This window comes from Chiloscyllium plagiosum, unplaced genomic scaffold, assembly GCF_037043375.1.
Source record: "Chiloscyllium plagiosum isolate Xiang-an unplaced genomic scaffold, Cpla_swu_hap1 HiC_scaffold_28, whole genome shotgun sequence".
NCBI lineage: Eukaryota > Metazoa > Chordata > Chondrichthyes > Orectolobiformes > Hemiscylliidae > Chiloscyllium > Chiloscyllium plagiosum.
This window is the reverse complement of record NW_028270166.1, coordinates 1,894,277-1,911,017: the sequence shown is the minus strand read 5'-3', so window position 1 is coordinate 1,911,017 and position 16,741 is coordinate 1,894,277. Positions and strand designations below refer to the sequence as shown.

Here is a 16,741-nt window from a genome sequence, read left to right as displayed (position 1 = left end):
CGTGAATCTACTTGTGATTCTTGACCCCATTCTCTCCTTTTCACCTCCCCACCCTTTCTCTGCCACCATTTGCCGTTTTCGCATCCCCAGTATCTCGCATCAGATTGGTCAGACTTTGTTACACTGCATGATATAATTTTTGTAATGCACAGCTTGCTGATGTGTGCACTGAGATCCTATGAGCAGGATATAGACTGAAGCAACTGGGCTACAGGACAGCAGGACTGGTAAGTGATAACTCACATGGTCTCCAGCCATTGCCCCTCTTCTCTCCCTATCTCCTGAAAGAGAAACAAGCTTAAAGATGTCGTTCGTCTCTTACACATGGTATATATCTGCTGAAACCTTTGCGAAATATACGAAAAACAGTGAGGGTTTGTGAATCTTTCAAATTGTGATGTTCAGCATTGACCTGAACAGTCAGATTTCAGGATGAGCTGCTGTTACAGTGGAATCTGCATCCGTTGGAGGCATCACTCAATTCTGAAGCAGTTCAACTGATATCACAAGCTCTGCACCAATTCAAACTCCTCCGGATCCCCACACGGTCCAGATTTCAGTGAACCCATGGAGTCACTAAGTGCTAAAACCTGTTGTTTTCTCGATTTGCAGCTTCAGCCTGTAGTAAACATTGGGACTGTTTGTGAGCTGTGCTGTATTAATGTGAGGCTTTGTTCTAGTCTGTACCTGGTGTTCAGCATTTCTGTACTCAATGTACAGGAGCCAAGTTAATGAGGATTGAGGCTATGAACTTACAAACTGAGTCAAAGCCACAAACTGAAATGTAAATAAAAGTAGCCAGTGTATCTTTGTGAACTGAAGCCAGTCCAGGTTGTGTTCAAACTGCCACTCGTTCACAACTGAACTGAGTTCACTCGGGCTGCATTGAGAAGGTTCATTGAAAGGGTTCTTGGTGTCAGGAACCTGTACCTCAGTACACAGGACTGTTCTGTTTCTGTAATATTCACAATGACATTTGTTTGAACTCGTGTCTAACTTTCTCTGAGGCTATGTTGTGTATGAAGTGATATTGTACTTTGTCCTCTTGAGTGAGAAAGAGGAGTGGGCTAAAGATCAGATTCTAGAAAAGCAGAAACAAATGTGTTGTGTTGATGTATTAACTGCCTGATGTTCAGGGGTTTATTTTATGACAGGATTATGGAATGATTTCAAATTTCAGACTCTTTCCCTTACAAATCTATCACTGTGTTTGAATTAGTGTCTTACTGGAAATTTCAAACTGCCCTTCGGATAATATTTTATAGTTGGATTTGTATCTATAAGCATCTCCTTGGGACTTTGAACTAGTTATCATCTTCATCCAAGCGATGTTTTTGTCTTGTTTAGCTTCAGGATGGTGAGAAGAGTGAGTGTGTGGGAGCTGAAATGATCGAGAGTGACCAATGGAGGGTTTACTGGAACCATTCCCCACGCCCACATGTCAGTGCCCGGCCGCCTTCCTGACCAATCCATGGTTAAAGCTATGTTAGCTGTTCTCAGTGTGGGATTCGGGGAGGGGTTGGTGATGGTGGTATTGAAGCAAAACGACAAGAGATGTAGGTTCTTGTGCATGTCTTAGGGCTGAATGTGTTGGGTGCTGGTCACCTTGCTGCTGAGCTTACCGCCTCACTGTAGCCCAGGGCTGCATGCATTTAGCAAAGAGGCCGACAGCCTGTGGGGGTGGGAGTTTACCCCAGGGGTCACTGTGGGCAGTGGCTGGACAGCGAACCTCAGTTAGTCTGGCAGTAGGAGTCAGTGCCTGACTGGGAAAGGCTGGAACAGCGTCAGTGCAGTACCCAATGTCTGCCTCCTGAGGTCACTGTTTCACTTTGTCCTGGCCGGGGGCGGGGTGAAGCCGGATATCCCTGCCCCCTCCCACCCGGAATTGCCCCCCACTCACCCAGACCCCCCCCCCCTCCCCCCCCCCAGGGGTTGCCCACCTCCCCCTTCCCACAGGGGTAACCAAGCCCCCCCCCCTCCCCCCAGGGGTTACCCAGCCCCCCTTCCCCCAGGGGTTACCCAGCCACCCCCTCCCCCAGGGGTTACCCAGCCCCCCCTTCCCCCAGGGGTAACCAAGCCCCCCCCCCCCTCCCCCCAGGGGTTACCCAGCCCCCCTTCCCCCAACGGTTACCCAGCCACCCCCTCCCCCCAGGGGTTACCCAGCCCCCCCTTCCCCCAGGGGTAACCAACCCCCCCCTCCCCCCAGGGGTTACCCAGCCCCCCCCCCCCCCCCCAGGGGTTACCCACCTCCCCCTTCCCCCAGGGGTTACCCAGCCCCCCTTCCCCCAACGGTTACCCAGCCCCCCCTTCCCCCAGGGGTAACCAAGCCCCCCCCCCTCCCCCCAGGGGTTACCCAGCGCCCCCCCCCCCCCCCCCAGGAGTTACCCAGCCCCCCCCCCCAGGGGTTACCCACCTCCCCCTTCCCCCAGGGGTTACCCACCTCCCCCTTCCCCCAGGGGTTACCCAGCCCCCCTTCCCCCAGGGGTAACCAAGCCCCCACCCTCCCCCAGGGGTAACCCAGCCTCCCCTCTCCCAGGGGTATCCGAGCCCTAATTGTGCATTTACAGTCCCTCAGCCTGTTGCGTGCCCCATCGTCAGAACAAGTGTTTGATGTTGCTTTTTAAATAAAGAATTAAAATGCTTGGCTGCTCAAGGCGGCAGATTTAGTTTGAGTATGCACTGGGAGGGGCGGAGGGTGGGAGTTGCAGGGTCGATGTGAAGATTCCCCCCCTCCCCCCTCCCCCATGCAGCAGAAGCAGGAAAACATTCTCCTTTTATTTATTTGTTTTGGGAAGAGGGCGGACGTTCTGACTGACTGCCTGGACTGCAGCCCCCAGCCAAGTCTACAGCCTTGCTGCTCTGGGTGGGATGCAGGGTTTCATGGACTGGAGTTATACTACAGGGTGAGAGACCATGTGAAAGCACTCCAGACTGCCGGCAGAGAGGTGGGGGGAAAGTGACAGACATCGATTACCACGCACACCAACTCTTGGTAGCAGGCTAGCTGCTGCTCTGTTGCCTGGTTACAATGAGAAATGTTCATTTTGTTCTTAACGTGTGTGAAACTATTGATGTGATTTTAATTGTGATCTAAATCTATTGAATGATCAATGTTTAAAAAGAATCCTTTGGTGTCCATTCTGTGCTGAGTCTGGTTGTCTTTACAAAGTAGGAAAGGTTATTTGTGAGGTTACCTTTATCCAAATTTTCTCGACATTAAACTGTACCTCAGCCCCAGTGAGAAACTCCTTTCAGAAGGGGTGGGTCCGCCCAAGGATGTGGGTGTCTAACTGGAGGAAGGGCTCTCCCCCTGACAGAGGGGTTTCACTGAAGAGAGGGTGCCTGATTCACACCAGGCAGGTTCCTCACTGGGGGAGGGGAGAGGGTCCTGCGACTTTATGCTTAAGAATGCTGAGGTGAGTGCTGCCTCCTGCCCATGATTAGTTCAGATTGGTTTGGAACTGCACGCTGTATGATGTGGCAGAGATTACAATTCCAGTTCCTCATGTTGCACTGTCCCTCACTCTTTGGAAACAGCATTGTACTTTCACTCAAAATAATAAAAGAGAAATGGATTGTTCCTGGACTTTGGAAGTTGGGTGTTGGAGTTGCTGAGGTGGGAACGTGGGAGGGTTGAAGTTAATGAGGCAGACAATGGTTAAGAAATGAATGCATAAGCAACTTATTTGACTATTACCTGGGAGGCCTGAGCTGGTGGAGAGGCTGCGATTTGTCTCCTGAGAGATACTTTATCCTCAAATCAAGAATTCCCTCCTAACCTTCTGTGTGGGGTTTTTGCCCATATCTGACCCACTTCCCGTGTTTCTGCCCACACCCCTTCCTTTGACTCCCAGAAGCACAATCAAGTTAGCCTTGTGCTGACCAGCGTCGATTTCAATGAATTTCCACTCTGTCACCTTCAGTTTGCACATCTCCCATCACCCCATCCTTCTAAAGGCATGGCTGACTGGGAACACCCATCCTGTAATGTGGACCCTGCACACGGCCGCAACCAGTTCATTCAGAAAGTGTCACCATCTGCAGAAAGTTTGAGTTCTGTGCTTCAGAGCTCTAGTCATCATGTGGAGGTGCCAGTATTGGACTGGGGTGGACAATGTTAAAAGTCAAACAATGTCAGATTGTAGTCTAACAGGTTTATTTGGAAGTACTAGCTTTCGGAATGTCCTGAATGCTTTTGCTTGCAAATACACCTGTTAGATCATAATCTGGTGTTGTGTGATTTTAACTTAGAACTCTAGTGACGGCTGAAGTCACTGTGGTGCATCACCAAGGCAAGAGAACTCCTCGGTAGTATTGTTTAGGGAGTTGGTTGTACCTCCATTAGGATGAGAAAGAGAATGGGTGACTATAGACAGTTGTGATGTAGTCCAGGTGTCCATTCGGTCTAATTCAGCAACTAGTTTCCCAGTTTGGAAACAAAGGGCAATGGTTTATCAGAGGAATGTGGCAATACCTACATGTGCCCTAGCTGCACACAAGTGCAGGGTAAGGGCAATATATGGCAGGAGATACAATAGGGGGCAGGTTTCTATGGTTCCGGACATGGCACCGGGATGGTATGTTGCCTCCCTGATGTTGAGCCGGTGATGTCACTGAGCATCTGCAGGCCAGGTGAGCAGCCAAACATTAAAGTCCATGTTAGTGCAGATCACATCCAGGAACGCCATGATATCTGAAAGTTGAGTTTAGAAACTAGGAAAAAATTGAAATGTAGGGCTTCTAAGGCAGAAATCTTTTCAGTCTTTCTTGGAATATGGATGTCACTGGCAAAGTCAGCATTCATGGTCCGTCCACAGATACCTCAAAATGAGTGACTTGTTTTACCATTTCGCAGGGTAGTTAGGAATCAGCTACGGGTCTGGAGTCACGTAGGCCCGGCCAAGTGACAGTGACAGATTTCATTCCCTAAAATATATTCGTGAACCAGATGGGCTTTTCCTGACAGCTGATAGTTCTTGGTCACCATTACTGTAAGATTAGCTTTACATTCTAGGTGTTATTCACTGAAGCAAGAACAGAAATTGCCAAAGGAACTCCGCAGGTTGGGCAGCATTTGAGGAGAGAAAGCAGAGTTTCGGATCCAGTGACTGGGTACTGCCAGACTTACTAAAGTTCTGCAGTAATTTTTGTTATTTTGGGTTCCCAGTATCTGCAGTTCTTTGTTGTGTTTTAATTCACTGAATGTTACATTTCTCTAGCGCCCAGTGTGGGCTCTAACCCATGTTCCAAAGCATTAGCCTTGTGCTCTAGATTACGTTCATACTCCCAGTGACATTACACACTGTTGCCTCCCCCAAACTCAAAATTACTCCCTGCATCACGTGCAAGCATGGAAAAGCAATGGGAAGATTGAGTATGTGAACATGTGACTGGACAAATCATGTAAGACAAATGGGTTTAGATTTCTGGGGCATTGGGACCTGAACAGGAGTAGGCCATTCAATATGATTATGGCTGATCTGGCATTCATCACGTCCTCTTCCCTGCCTTTTCCTCATAACTCTTGATTCCTCTTCTGATCAAGGATCTATCTCAGCCTAAAGTATATTCCGGGACTCTGCCTCCAAAGTCTGTATAGCAACAAGTTTCATAGACACTTGGTGCTCCAAGAGAAGAAATTAGAGTCATAGAGATGTACAGCATGGAAACAGACCCTTCGGTCCAACTTGTCCATGCTGACCAGATACTCCAACCCAATCCAGTCCCACTTGCCAGCACCCGGCCCATATCCCTCCAATCCCTTTCTACTCATACCCATCCAGATGCCTTTTAAATGTTGTAATTGTTCCAGCCTCCACCACTTCCTCTGGCAGCTCATTCCATACATGTACCACCTTCTGCGTGAGAAAGTTGCCCCTTAGGTCTCTTTTATATCTTTCCCCCCTCACCCTAAACCTACGCACTCTAGTTCTGGATTCCACCGCCCTGGGAAGAAACTTTGTCTATTTATCCTATCCGTGAACTTCATGATTTTATAAACCTCTCCTCATCTCAGATTTAAATTGACACCCCTTTATCCTGAGATTTTGCCATCTGGCCCTAGACTCTCCCATGCAGTCTTTACTCTGTCAAACCTCTGAGGAATCTTATGTGTCAATGAGATCACCTCTCGTTCTTCGAAACTCCAGTGAGTCCCAACCTGTTTAATCGTTGATCAAGTGACAACCCCTCCCATACCAAGGACCATCCTAATGAACCTTCTCTGAACTGCCTCCAATGAAATGGGGATATCTTTCCCTAAGTAAGGGGACCAAAACTGCTCTCAGTGCTCCAGGTGTGGTCTCCCCAGCACCTTGTACATTTGTAGTCAGACTTCCCTACATTATACACCAACTGCCTTGAAATAAGAGCCAACATTCCATTAGCCTTGCTGATTACATGCTGCCACTTGTGTGCTAGCTTTCTGTGTTGCATGCACAAGTTCCCCCAAGTCCCTTTGTGTTGCAGCTTTTCTTCATTTAAATAATACTCTTGTTCTCCCTTCCAAAATGAATAACTTTGCATTTTCCCACATTATTACTCCTTTTGCCAACTTTTTGCTTACTTTATCCATTGATATTCTCTCTGTAAATTACTAGTATCCCTGTCGTTTCTTGCTTTTATGCCTATTTTTGTGTATACAGTACCTTTGCTTCCTCTTTCCAATATAATTAATATATATTGTAAACTGTTGTAATCTGAGCACTGATCCCTGTGGAACCCCACTGGTTACAGGTCCCAACCTGAAAAAAAACCCCTTATTCCCACTCTTTGTTTCCTGCCCATTAGTCACTTCTCTATCCACACCAATAAACAATCTCCAACATCACGGGCTACTGTCTTATGATTTAACCATTTGTGAGATTAAACTCCACAGTACTGGAACTTATGGCCTGATGGTGAGAATGGTGCTGCTATCAAGGGCTTAAATTAGTTTGGAAAGGGTGGGAACCTGGGAAAGACCTGAAATCAGACGGAAAGTTGGTTGTAGGAAGTAGACAGTTGTAACTGAAACTGGAAGGTAATCGAAATAAATGCCAGCATCAAATAGAGCAGAGGTTTTACAGCAACTTCGAGGCAAAAAAAATCTCCTAGACGTAAATATCTGGAACTCATTGCCTGAAAGGGTTACAGAGGCAGGAATCCTTAAGGCATTAAAGAACAATTTAGATGAGCAGTAAAAATGGCCGTAGCACACAAGGCAATGGGCCATGTGCTGGAAGATAGGATTAGAATAGATGAATGACTGGTGCAGACATGATGGGCTGAAAGGCTTCTGTAAAAATAAACCTCTGGCTCTATAATAAGGGATGGGTGAGAGCGGATCTAGGATCAGAAGAACTATGTAGAGCCTGTTGGAGGGGCAGCCGACTCCAATGGGAGTTCTTTCTGGACCACCACATAACAATAGTAATGTAAGACACAGTGTCATCAGGAAATTAAAGGTGTGTGTAGCAAGGGTAATGTAGTAATTACAGGTAACTTCAGTCTGCATACAGATTGGGCAAATCTACTGAGCACTAATACTGGGGCAGATAAATTCCTGTACACTCTGAGAGTTGGTTTTCTGGAGCAGTGTTGCGAATCTCACTATCGTGTCATGACAAAGGGCTACTTTTGTAACTCTGAGTGAAGAGTGACCATAATGTGACAGAATCTTACAATAATTTTGAAAATGATATAATTCTAATCAAAATTAGAAAGTTATGGTTGACCAAAGAAAGCTGTAAAGGTATGAGGATCAATTTGTCTGTGGTGGAACAGGGGAAATTGCAATATGAGGTATGTGTAAAGCTTGTACTTGAACGTATCGTTTGTAACAAACCTACCTCTCAACCCCCAGGAAAAGCCACCAAACCCCATTAAAAGGTTGATGGGCCTGATTGAGTGAATGGTGTAGGTGCAAGGATAGTGCTATGTGGGGATTATGTTGGACAGGGGGAGTTGATGTAGGTACATACAGGAGACTATAGAGGATCTGTTTATGTCTTCTTGTCTACCTATATCTCTCTCTATCATTTTACAAGAAATGGAAACTCTGCATCATGTTTTGAGATGAGTTTATTTGCTGTTGATGGTTACAATGGGTGTTACTGACGACTCTACATGGCATTAATGTAGCTGCTGGGATAATTCTTGATCACGGCACACCACAATAGTCGCTAACAGGCACATGAACCCTTTAAAATCGACATTACTGTCACGTTCTCCTTTCATTGACTGGAAGAAACTCTCAATGTGTCTCAAAGTTGGGCTGTGGAGAGAAATGAAGGTATTTGTTATTATTACAGCCCAAAAGACTGTCCTTGCTGTGTTCCCATTTGTGTCTCCCTCACAGCAAGCTCTGCCCCTAATAGGCAGTGCCTTCTCACTGCCCCCTGGATCTTACCTGCACCAAGAAAGGAAGCTCAGTCACGATCTCATTACGGTTCAGAGTCACTTTGTCGTTGTCAAAACTCGCAGCATTTTTGAACACTCTCAGCAAGGCTTCTAAAGCATCATTCACATTCGACAGTTCACACGCCATGATGCAGAATCTGGGCACAGCACACTTGGTCACTTCAAACTGGAGCAGCGAAGACCAACTGGAAAAGTGTTTGAAAGATACAAAATGAAGCTTTGAGATCAACACTTAAGATAGATCAGAAAACCACAGCTCTGTCTGTGTACAAACCAGCTCAGACCTGCTCAGGGAATAAAGATTCTGTTTAGAATCGCTAACATCCAAGTTAGTGAAAATGCTATTCAGTCTCTTTTTGCCCTGAAACAACATTTCCAACAATCTCAGCTATTCACACATCAATTGCTGCTTCAATTCCTTTCCTCTTTCCCCTCATTCCCCTTTTGTTTTCCTTTAATTTATTCATGGGATGGCACTGGCTGGGCCAGTATTTATTGTCCATCTCTAATTGCCCAGAGGACATTAAGAGTCATCCACATGGCTGTGGGTCTGGAGTTATATGTAGGCCAGACCAGGTATGGATGGCAGTTTCCTTCCCTAAAGGACATAGAACATAGAAGAATACAGCGCAGTACAGGCCCTTCGGCCCTTGATGTTGCGCCGATCCAAGTCCACCTAACCTACACTAGCCCACTATCCTCCATATGCCTATCCAATGCCTGTTTAAATGCCCATAATGAGGGAGAGTCCATCACTGCTACTGGCAGGGCATTCCACGAACTCACGACTCGCTGAGTAAAGAATCTACCCCTAACATCTGTCCTATACCTACCCCCCCTTAATTTAAAGCTATGCCCCCTTGTAATAGCTGACTCCATACGTGGAAAAAGATTCTCACTGTCGACCCTATCTAAACCCCTAATCATCTTGTACACCTCTATCAAGTCACCCCTAAACCTTCTTTTCTCCAATGAAAACAACCCCAAGTGCCTCAGCCTTTCCTCATACGATCTTTCTATCATACGATCTTTCTACCATACCAGGCAACATCCTGGTAAACTTCCTCTGCACCCGTTCCAGTGCCTCCACATCCTTCCTATAGTATGGCGACCAAAACTGCACACAATACTCCAGATGCACCAGAGTCTTATACAACTGCAACATGACCTCAGTACTCCGGAACTCAATTCCTCTACCAATAAAAGCCAGTACGCCATATGCCTTCTTCACCGCAGTATTTACCTGGGTGACAACTTTCAAAGATCTGTGTACATGGACACCAAGATCCTTCTGCTCATCCACACTACCAAGTATCCGACCATTAGCCCAGTACCCCATCTTTTTGTTACTCTTACCAAAGTGAATCACCTCACACTTACCTACATTGAACTCCATTTGCCACCTTTCTGCCCAGCTCTGCAGCTTATCTATATCCCGCTGTAACCTGCCACGTCCTTCCTCACTGTCTACAACTCCTCCAACTTTCGTATCTCCACAAACTTGCTCACCCAACCTTCTAACCCCTCCTCCAGGTCATTTATAAAAATGACAAACAGCAATGGTCCCAAAACAGATCCTTGCGGAACACCGCTAGTGACGGCACTCCAAGATGAACCTTTGCCATCAACTACTACCCTCTGTCTTCTTCCGGCCAGCCAACTCCTAATCCAAACCTCCAACTCACCCTCAATGCCATACCTCCGTATTTTTTGCAGTAGTCTACCATGGGGAACCTTATCAAACGCCTTACTAAAATCCATATACACCACATCTACCGCTTTCCCCTCATCCACCTCCTTAGTCACCTTCTCAAAGAATTCAATAAGGTTTGTGAGGCACGACCTGCCCTTCACAAAACCATGCTGACTATCCTTGATCACATTATTACAGGACATTTGGGAATCCAACGGTTTTTTTTCTGACAATCGACATTGGATTTATGGTCATTACTCAATTCTTAATTCCAGAATATTTTTATTGAATTAAAATTCCACCATTTGCTGTGGTATGATTTGAACCAGATTCCTGAATGTTACCTGTGTCTCTGGGTTAACAGTCCAGCGATAATACCACTCGGCCATCACCTCCTCACTCCCCTCTTCATTCCGGTTTCCCTGTCCTCCTTCCCTCTCCTTATCATGTTTCCTCCTCCTCACTGCCCCTTCCTTTCTGTTTCCCCTCCTCCCTTTCCCTCTCCTCACTCCCCCTCTGTTTCCATCCTTCCTCACTCCCCTTTTGTTTGCTCCCTTCCCCATTCCATATCCGCCACAGATTCACCTGCACCTCCACCCACATCATCTACTGCATCCGCTGCAGCCGGTGTGGCCTCCTCTATATTGGGGAGACAGGCCGCCTACTTGCGGAGCGATTCAGAGAGCACCTCTGGGCCACCCGGACGAACCAACCCAACCAACCTGTAGCACAGCATTTCAACTCCCCCTCCCACTCCACCGAGGATATGCAGGTCATTGGACTCATCCACCGCCAAACCACAACAACCCGACGGTCGGAGGAGGAGCGTCTTATCTTCCGACTGGGAACCCTCCAACCGCAGGGGATGAACTTGGACTTCACCAGTTTCTTCATCCCCCCTCCCCCCACCTTGTCTCAGCCGGATCCCTCCAGCCCGGCACCGCCTTCCTGACCTGCAGTCTTCTTCTTGACCTCTCCGCCTCCATCCTACTCCGACCTATCACCCTCACCTTGACCTCTTTCCACCTATCACATTTCCAACGCCCCTCCTCCAAGTCCCTCCTCCCTACCTTTTATCTTCTCCTGCTGAACACTCTCTGCTCATTCCTGAGGAAGGGCCTGTGCCCGAAACGTCGAATCTCCTGTTCCCTGGATGCTGCCTGACCTGCTGTGCTGTTCCAGCAATAAAGTTTCAACTTTGATCTCCAGCATCTGCAGACCTCACTTTCCCTTCCCCATTCCCCCTCTATTTTCCCCCCTTCCTAACTCCCCTTCTGTGTTCCCCCCGAGCCTGAGTCTGGCTCCTAGCGCCTGCCTCTGTTGCTGAAAACTTCATCAATTGTTTACTCATCTGACGCTGACAGATGATCAGAATGTGAGGGATGAGAGATTCAGATCTGCAATATATACAGTTGCTTCATCTCCCGCCTCCTGTCCGTCACATCATGTTATGAATCTGATCCCAGATTTCCCAATTGGTTGGAGGCAAGTTTCTAGTTGAATGGAATTTCTTTATAGAGAGTCATGGTCGCTAATTACAGGACTGAATCACACCTGCAGGTACACAACTGCCTCGCCTCATTGACTCATCGACTCCTGAGTACAGGGTTCAGGTTCTTCATATTTTTCAACCCCAAAATTCTGTGTGTCTCAACAAAAGAAAGTCTCTATTCCTCAGTCCTAATCTCTCCAGTCTTGAACTCCACAGCTCCAATGCCATTAGACCGGTTGCGTCTTTGGTCATCCCTGAGAATGGACACCACTCTGGGAAAGTATCCCCTGCAGAATTTCCATCGTGTTCCGGTTCCTATTTTTGGTTTAGTTTGTGCTATTGTTGAGCTGGAAAGGAGCCGCTGTTTGTCACGTATGGCCCAGGCCATTTTGAACTTTCTATTGAGTTCCTCTTTTGGGGAATCAATGGTTATGGGGAAAGGGCAGGAAAGTGGACTTGAGGCATGTTCACTCAGCCACGATTCTATTGAATGGAGGAGCCAAATGGTCTATTCCAGTTCCTATTTCTTATGATCTAATTGATATAAAGAATGTAAAGCTGCAAATGAAACTTGTATAAAGATCAATTGTGATAATCCTATAATACACAGCTGAAGACAAATATTTGCAGACAGTATTGTTAGGCCAGATATATCCTTTATCATTTGAGGTTCTGCACACAACCTTGGAGAAATGCATTGAACTGTTTATTCAGTAATGCTGAGCAACAATTGCTATTTCTGGCGTAAACAATATTCCTTTGAACGTTTCACTCTCTCCACAACTATTTGCTCTTGGGAAGTGAACTCTGACTGATCTCGCCTCCTTTAGGTTATAGGAGAAGGGGAGTGGGTGAATGGACAGTAGTCAGTAGCAGGAACCCTGGCTGATTTTTCCCCTCTCTCTGTCCCATGTGAACCAGGGCTACCTGAGGCCAGGTAGAATCCTCAAATGACTATACCATTCATTATCACATCAGTGCTTTTAGTTGAACATCAGGCCCTATCTGTCCCACACAGTAGGTTGTGTTTTGAATGGTATGCTTAATGCCTGCTAATGGCAGAGACAAAGGTTAAATAAACACAGGTCAATGCATAGAGTACATTTTTCTCTCGTAGTTAGTACCACTGCCTCACAGTGCCAGGGACCCGAGCTCAATTCCACCCTTGGGCAATTGTGTAGAGTTTGCACGTTCTCCCCGTGTCTGTGTGGGTTTCCTGCTGGTGCTTCAGTTTTCTCCAAAGATGTGCACATTAGGTGGATTGGCCATGGGAATTGCAGGAGGTGGGTCTCGGTGGGATCATCTTTGAGGGGTCAGTGCGGACTTGATGGGCTAAATGGACTGCTACTACACTGTAAGGATTCTGTTACTGCATGCGCCATAATTTGCAGTTACACATTACCCAATGTACATTGGAAATAAAAATTATAATTCATGAACAAAACTGTGATCATTCTGGTCAGTCGGATTTTCATCATTCTCTGCACGCACACACACACACACCATCCATTACCTTGAGACTGTTTCTGGCATGTTAATGATGTGTGTCATTTGTTTGTTTGTTAGGCCCTAGGGTTGAGCTCCCATCCTTGGGGAGTGGAGTTCCAGCACTGAGCATGTTGACCTGCTGTTGTTCATTTTTTGGTTGTAATATGCCCTTTGTACTGGCCTCCATCCTGCCACATATCCTTAGCAATGCATTTGCATAGATGTTCTCACACTGATGACAAATTTGGACAAAGTTACAAATCACACAACACCAGGTTATAGTCCAACAGGTTTAATTGGAAGCACTAGCTTTCGGAGCGCTGCTCCTTCATCAGGTGGTTGTGGAGGACACAGAATTTATAGCAAAAGTTTACAGTGTGATGTAACTGAAATTATATATTGAAAAATACCTTGGTTGTCAGTTGAGTCTCTCATCTGTTCGAATACCATGATAGCTTCACTTCTTTCATGTGTAAATCACAAAACCTTTTTTTAAAAGTTGCATTCTCAGGTTAACTGTAACAATTGGTGTTAGCCAGACAATATGTTGACGGTGTTAGCCCCCTGTGTTCCCTGTCTGTGCCATAATGTTTAGACTGATTCTAATCTAAAAAGTGAAATAACAGAGTCTTACATGGATTCATGCAGTTTTTTGAGCAAAGTACAATGTAACTGGCCCATCTTGTTCAGATCCTGTTGTAATCTGAGGTAACCCTCTTCGCTGTCCACTACACCTCCAATTTTGGTGTTATCTGCAAACTTACTAACTGTACCTCTTATGCTCGCATCCAAATCATTTATGTAAATTACAAAAAGCAGAGGACCCAGCACCGATCCTTGTGGGACTCCACTGGTCACAGGCCTCCAGTCTGAAAAACAATCCTCCACCACGGTGTGGGTGGCACGGTGGCACAGTGGTTAGCACTGCTGCCTCACAGCGCCAGAGACCCGGGTTCAATTCCCGCCTCAGGCGACTGACTGTGTGGAGTTTGCACATTCTCCCCGTGTCTGCGTGGGTTTCCTCCGGGTGCTCCGGTTTCCTCCCACAGTCCAAAGATGTGCAGGTCAGGTGAATTGGCCATGCTAAATTGTCCGTAGTGTTAGGTAAGGGGTAAATGTAGGGATATGGATGGTTTGCGCTTCGGCGGGTCGGTGTGGACTTATTGGGCCGAAGGGCCTGTTTCCACACTGTAAAGTAATCTAATCTAATCTAAACCACCACCCTCTGTCTTCTACCTTTGAGCCAGTTCTGTATCCAAATGGCTCGTTCTCCCTGTATTCCATGAGATCTAACCTTGCTAAGCAGTCTCCCATGGGGAACCTTGTTGAACGCCTTCCTGAAGTCCATATAGATCACATCTATTGCTCTGCCCTCATCAATCCTCTTTGTTACTTCTTCAAAAAACTCAATCAAGTTTGTGAGATATGATTTCCCATGCACAAAGCCATGTTGACTATCCCGAATCAGTCCTTTCCAAATACATGTACATCGTGTCCCTCAGGATTCCCTCCAACAACTTGCCCACCATTGACGTCAGGCTCACCCGTCTATAGTTCCCTGGCTTGTCTTTACCGCCCTTCTTAAACAGTGGCACCACGTTTGCCAATCTCCAGTCTTCCGGCACCTCACTGTGACTATTGATGATACAAATATCTCAGCAAGGGCCTCGACTCTATCTCTCCAACTGGTCTTTGGGCTTTGTGGCTGTATTAATCATTCTCCAACAGGGTATTACCTTAGGGCATGATTGGCCACCTTCTGACCCAAGTTCTATTTGGTCATTCACTTAGACCCTGTGAAATCTGAATCCAGCAATTTGTCCTACTTTACTCCCGAGCCCTTGATAACTCATCCAATAGACAGTCTCCATGTCAACCTCAGTCTGAAGTCTCTGTGTCCCACTATGCTTTGTGCCTGGAACAGTGTCTGATCTCCACTCTCTGTGGGGAAGCTTGCTTATGTTGCTGACCCCTCTCTCTTTCGGGATTGTACGCTGAGTCTTTGCTATAAAGAAAATTCCTAAACATTCCCAGCCATCTATCTGTCTCAAAATCTGTTAGACACAATGTCTTTGCTGCATGCAGTCTTAGAACTTGGATTTCCCACATTGGCAGAACCCAAATTGTTGCACTGAATTCCTTCGCAACCTCTGCTTTTTCTACTTAAAGTGGTGACTGCACATTGAAAATGTTTTCCAGTACAGAAACAGACTCATCTGTTCTGCTGGTGTCTGCACTCCACGTGAATCTCTTCCCACTTTCTCTTCATCTCATCCTTTGAGTTAATCCTTCCCTCTCCCTCATGGTCTTATCTCGTTTCCTTGGCTATGGGAGTGAGTTTCACATTTTCCACACACTTGAGGTGGAGGTTTCTCCAGGGTTCCCACTTGAATTTGTATGTGACTATTTGACATCGATGGAGTGAAGATGGCTTCCATAATTTGGACCTTGGAGTACAATTGGGAAAGTTCCATGGTAAAACCAATAGATTGTGGAAGACTTTGCAGCTTTTAAAAAAAACTGAGGGGAACTCATTATTGTACCTACAATGTTGCTTCATTCAAGCTTCTTGAGTGGCTACAGCTTTTGCGAACAATTCAGTAGAAACATCCAGTGTGTGACAAGCTAAGCAACCCTCTGTTAGTGGGAAAGTGAAAGGACATTCCAAGCGGCTTGTCTGTCTATCTGTCTCTCTCTCTCTCTCTCCCCCCCCACCACTGTCTCTGTCTCTCTTCTCTCTCCCCCCCCCTCTCTCTCTTTCTTCCACCCCCCCCCCCCCCCCACACACAGACACACGCAAGGGGTAAAGTTTAAGTTATAAAGATGTGCGTTCTGTGTAAATAAAGTTATACTTCACATTTCTTTTCTGCCATCGATGAAAAACATATTCTTTGCAAATATATACCTGCTTTCTTATTGAAGCTGAAAAGCCTGGTGAGGATAAATTGGGGTCTTTGTGTAAATTTGATTAATGCGTTCACATTTGTGATGATCCTGGGACTGGCACGCTGCCCCAGAGAACCAGGACAAAATCCTGCTTTCAGGCTTTTCCTTATTAGCAGAAACATAACTTTTACATTAAATTGATAAAAATAATCAACAGAATCAATCAGGTCACACGCCCAACAAACCTTTCTTTTCTGGAACTTAAGTACAAACATTTACAAACAAGCTGCAGAATTTTGGAATATTCCTTCTTATTAATTGGCATCAGCTTGTTTGAGGACAGCTGAGAGGATCATCAAGATCTCTTTTCTCCCCCACCCCCCACGCCATTACAGACATTTACTCCACACGCTGCATCTGAAAAGCTAAGAGCATTGTGGAAGATCCCTCACTCAAACTCTTCTCCCTCCTGCCGTTTGGCAGAAGATACCAGAGCATTCGGTATCTTCTGTGCAACAGTTTCTTCCCCCATACCATCAGGCTCTTAATACTGTATGACTGGACTCTTTCCCATCTGAAACTCTTTGCATAACTTTGAATTGCTGCTAGAAAAATGCCTATTATTTATCATTCTTCCATTACACTGTAACTTGCACGTTTTGTGCTTCTTATGCACCTTAGGCTGTGTACGAGTGTGTAGTTTGTGCTGTCCATGTAGCACCTTCAGGTCTGGCAGAACGCTGTCTCAGTTTTACTGTATCAGTTGATATGGGAGAAATAAT

The 16,741-nt window shown here is 46.2% G+C and overlaps 1 pseudogene; it reads right to left on the bottom strand.

Moving 5' to 3' along the window:
* Nucleotides 1–8,112: 8,112 nt before the first annotated feature.
* LOC122565512 (protein S100-Z-like) lies at nt 8,113–11,294 on the bottom strand (annotated as a pseudogene).
* Nucleotides 11,295–16,741: the final 5,447 nt, after the last annotated feature.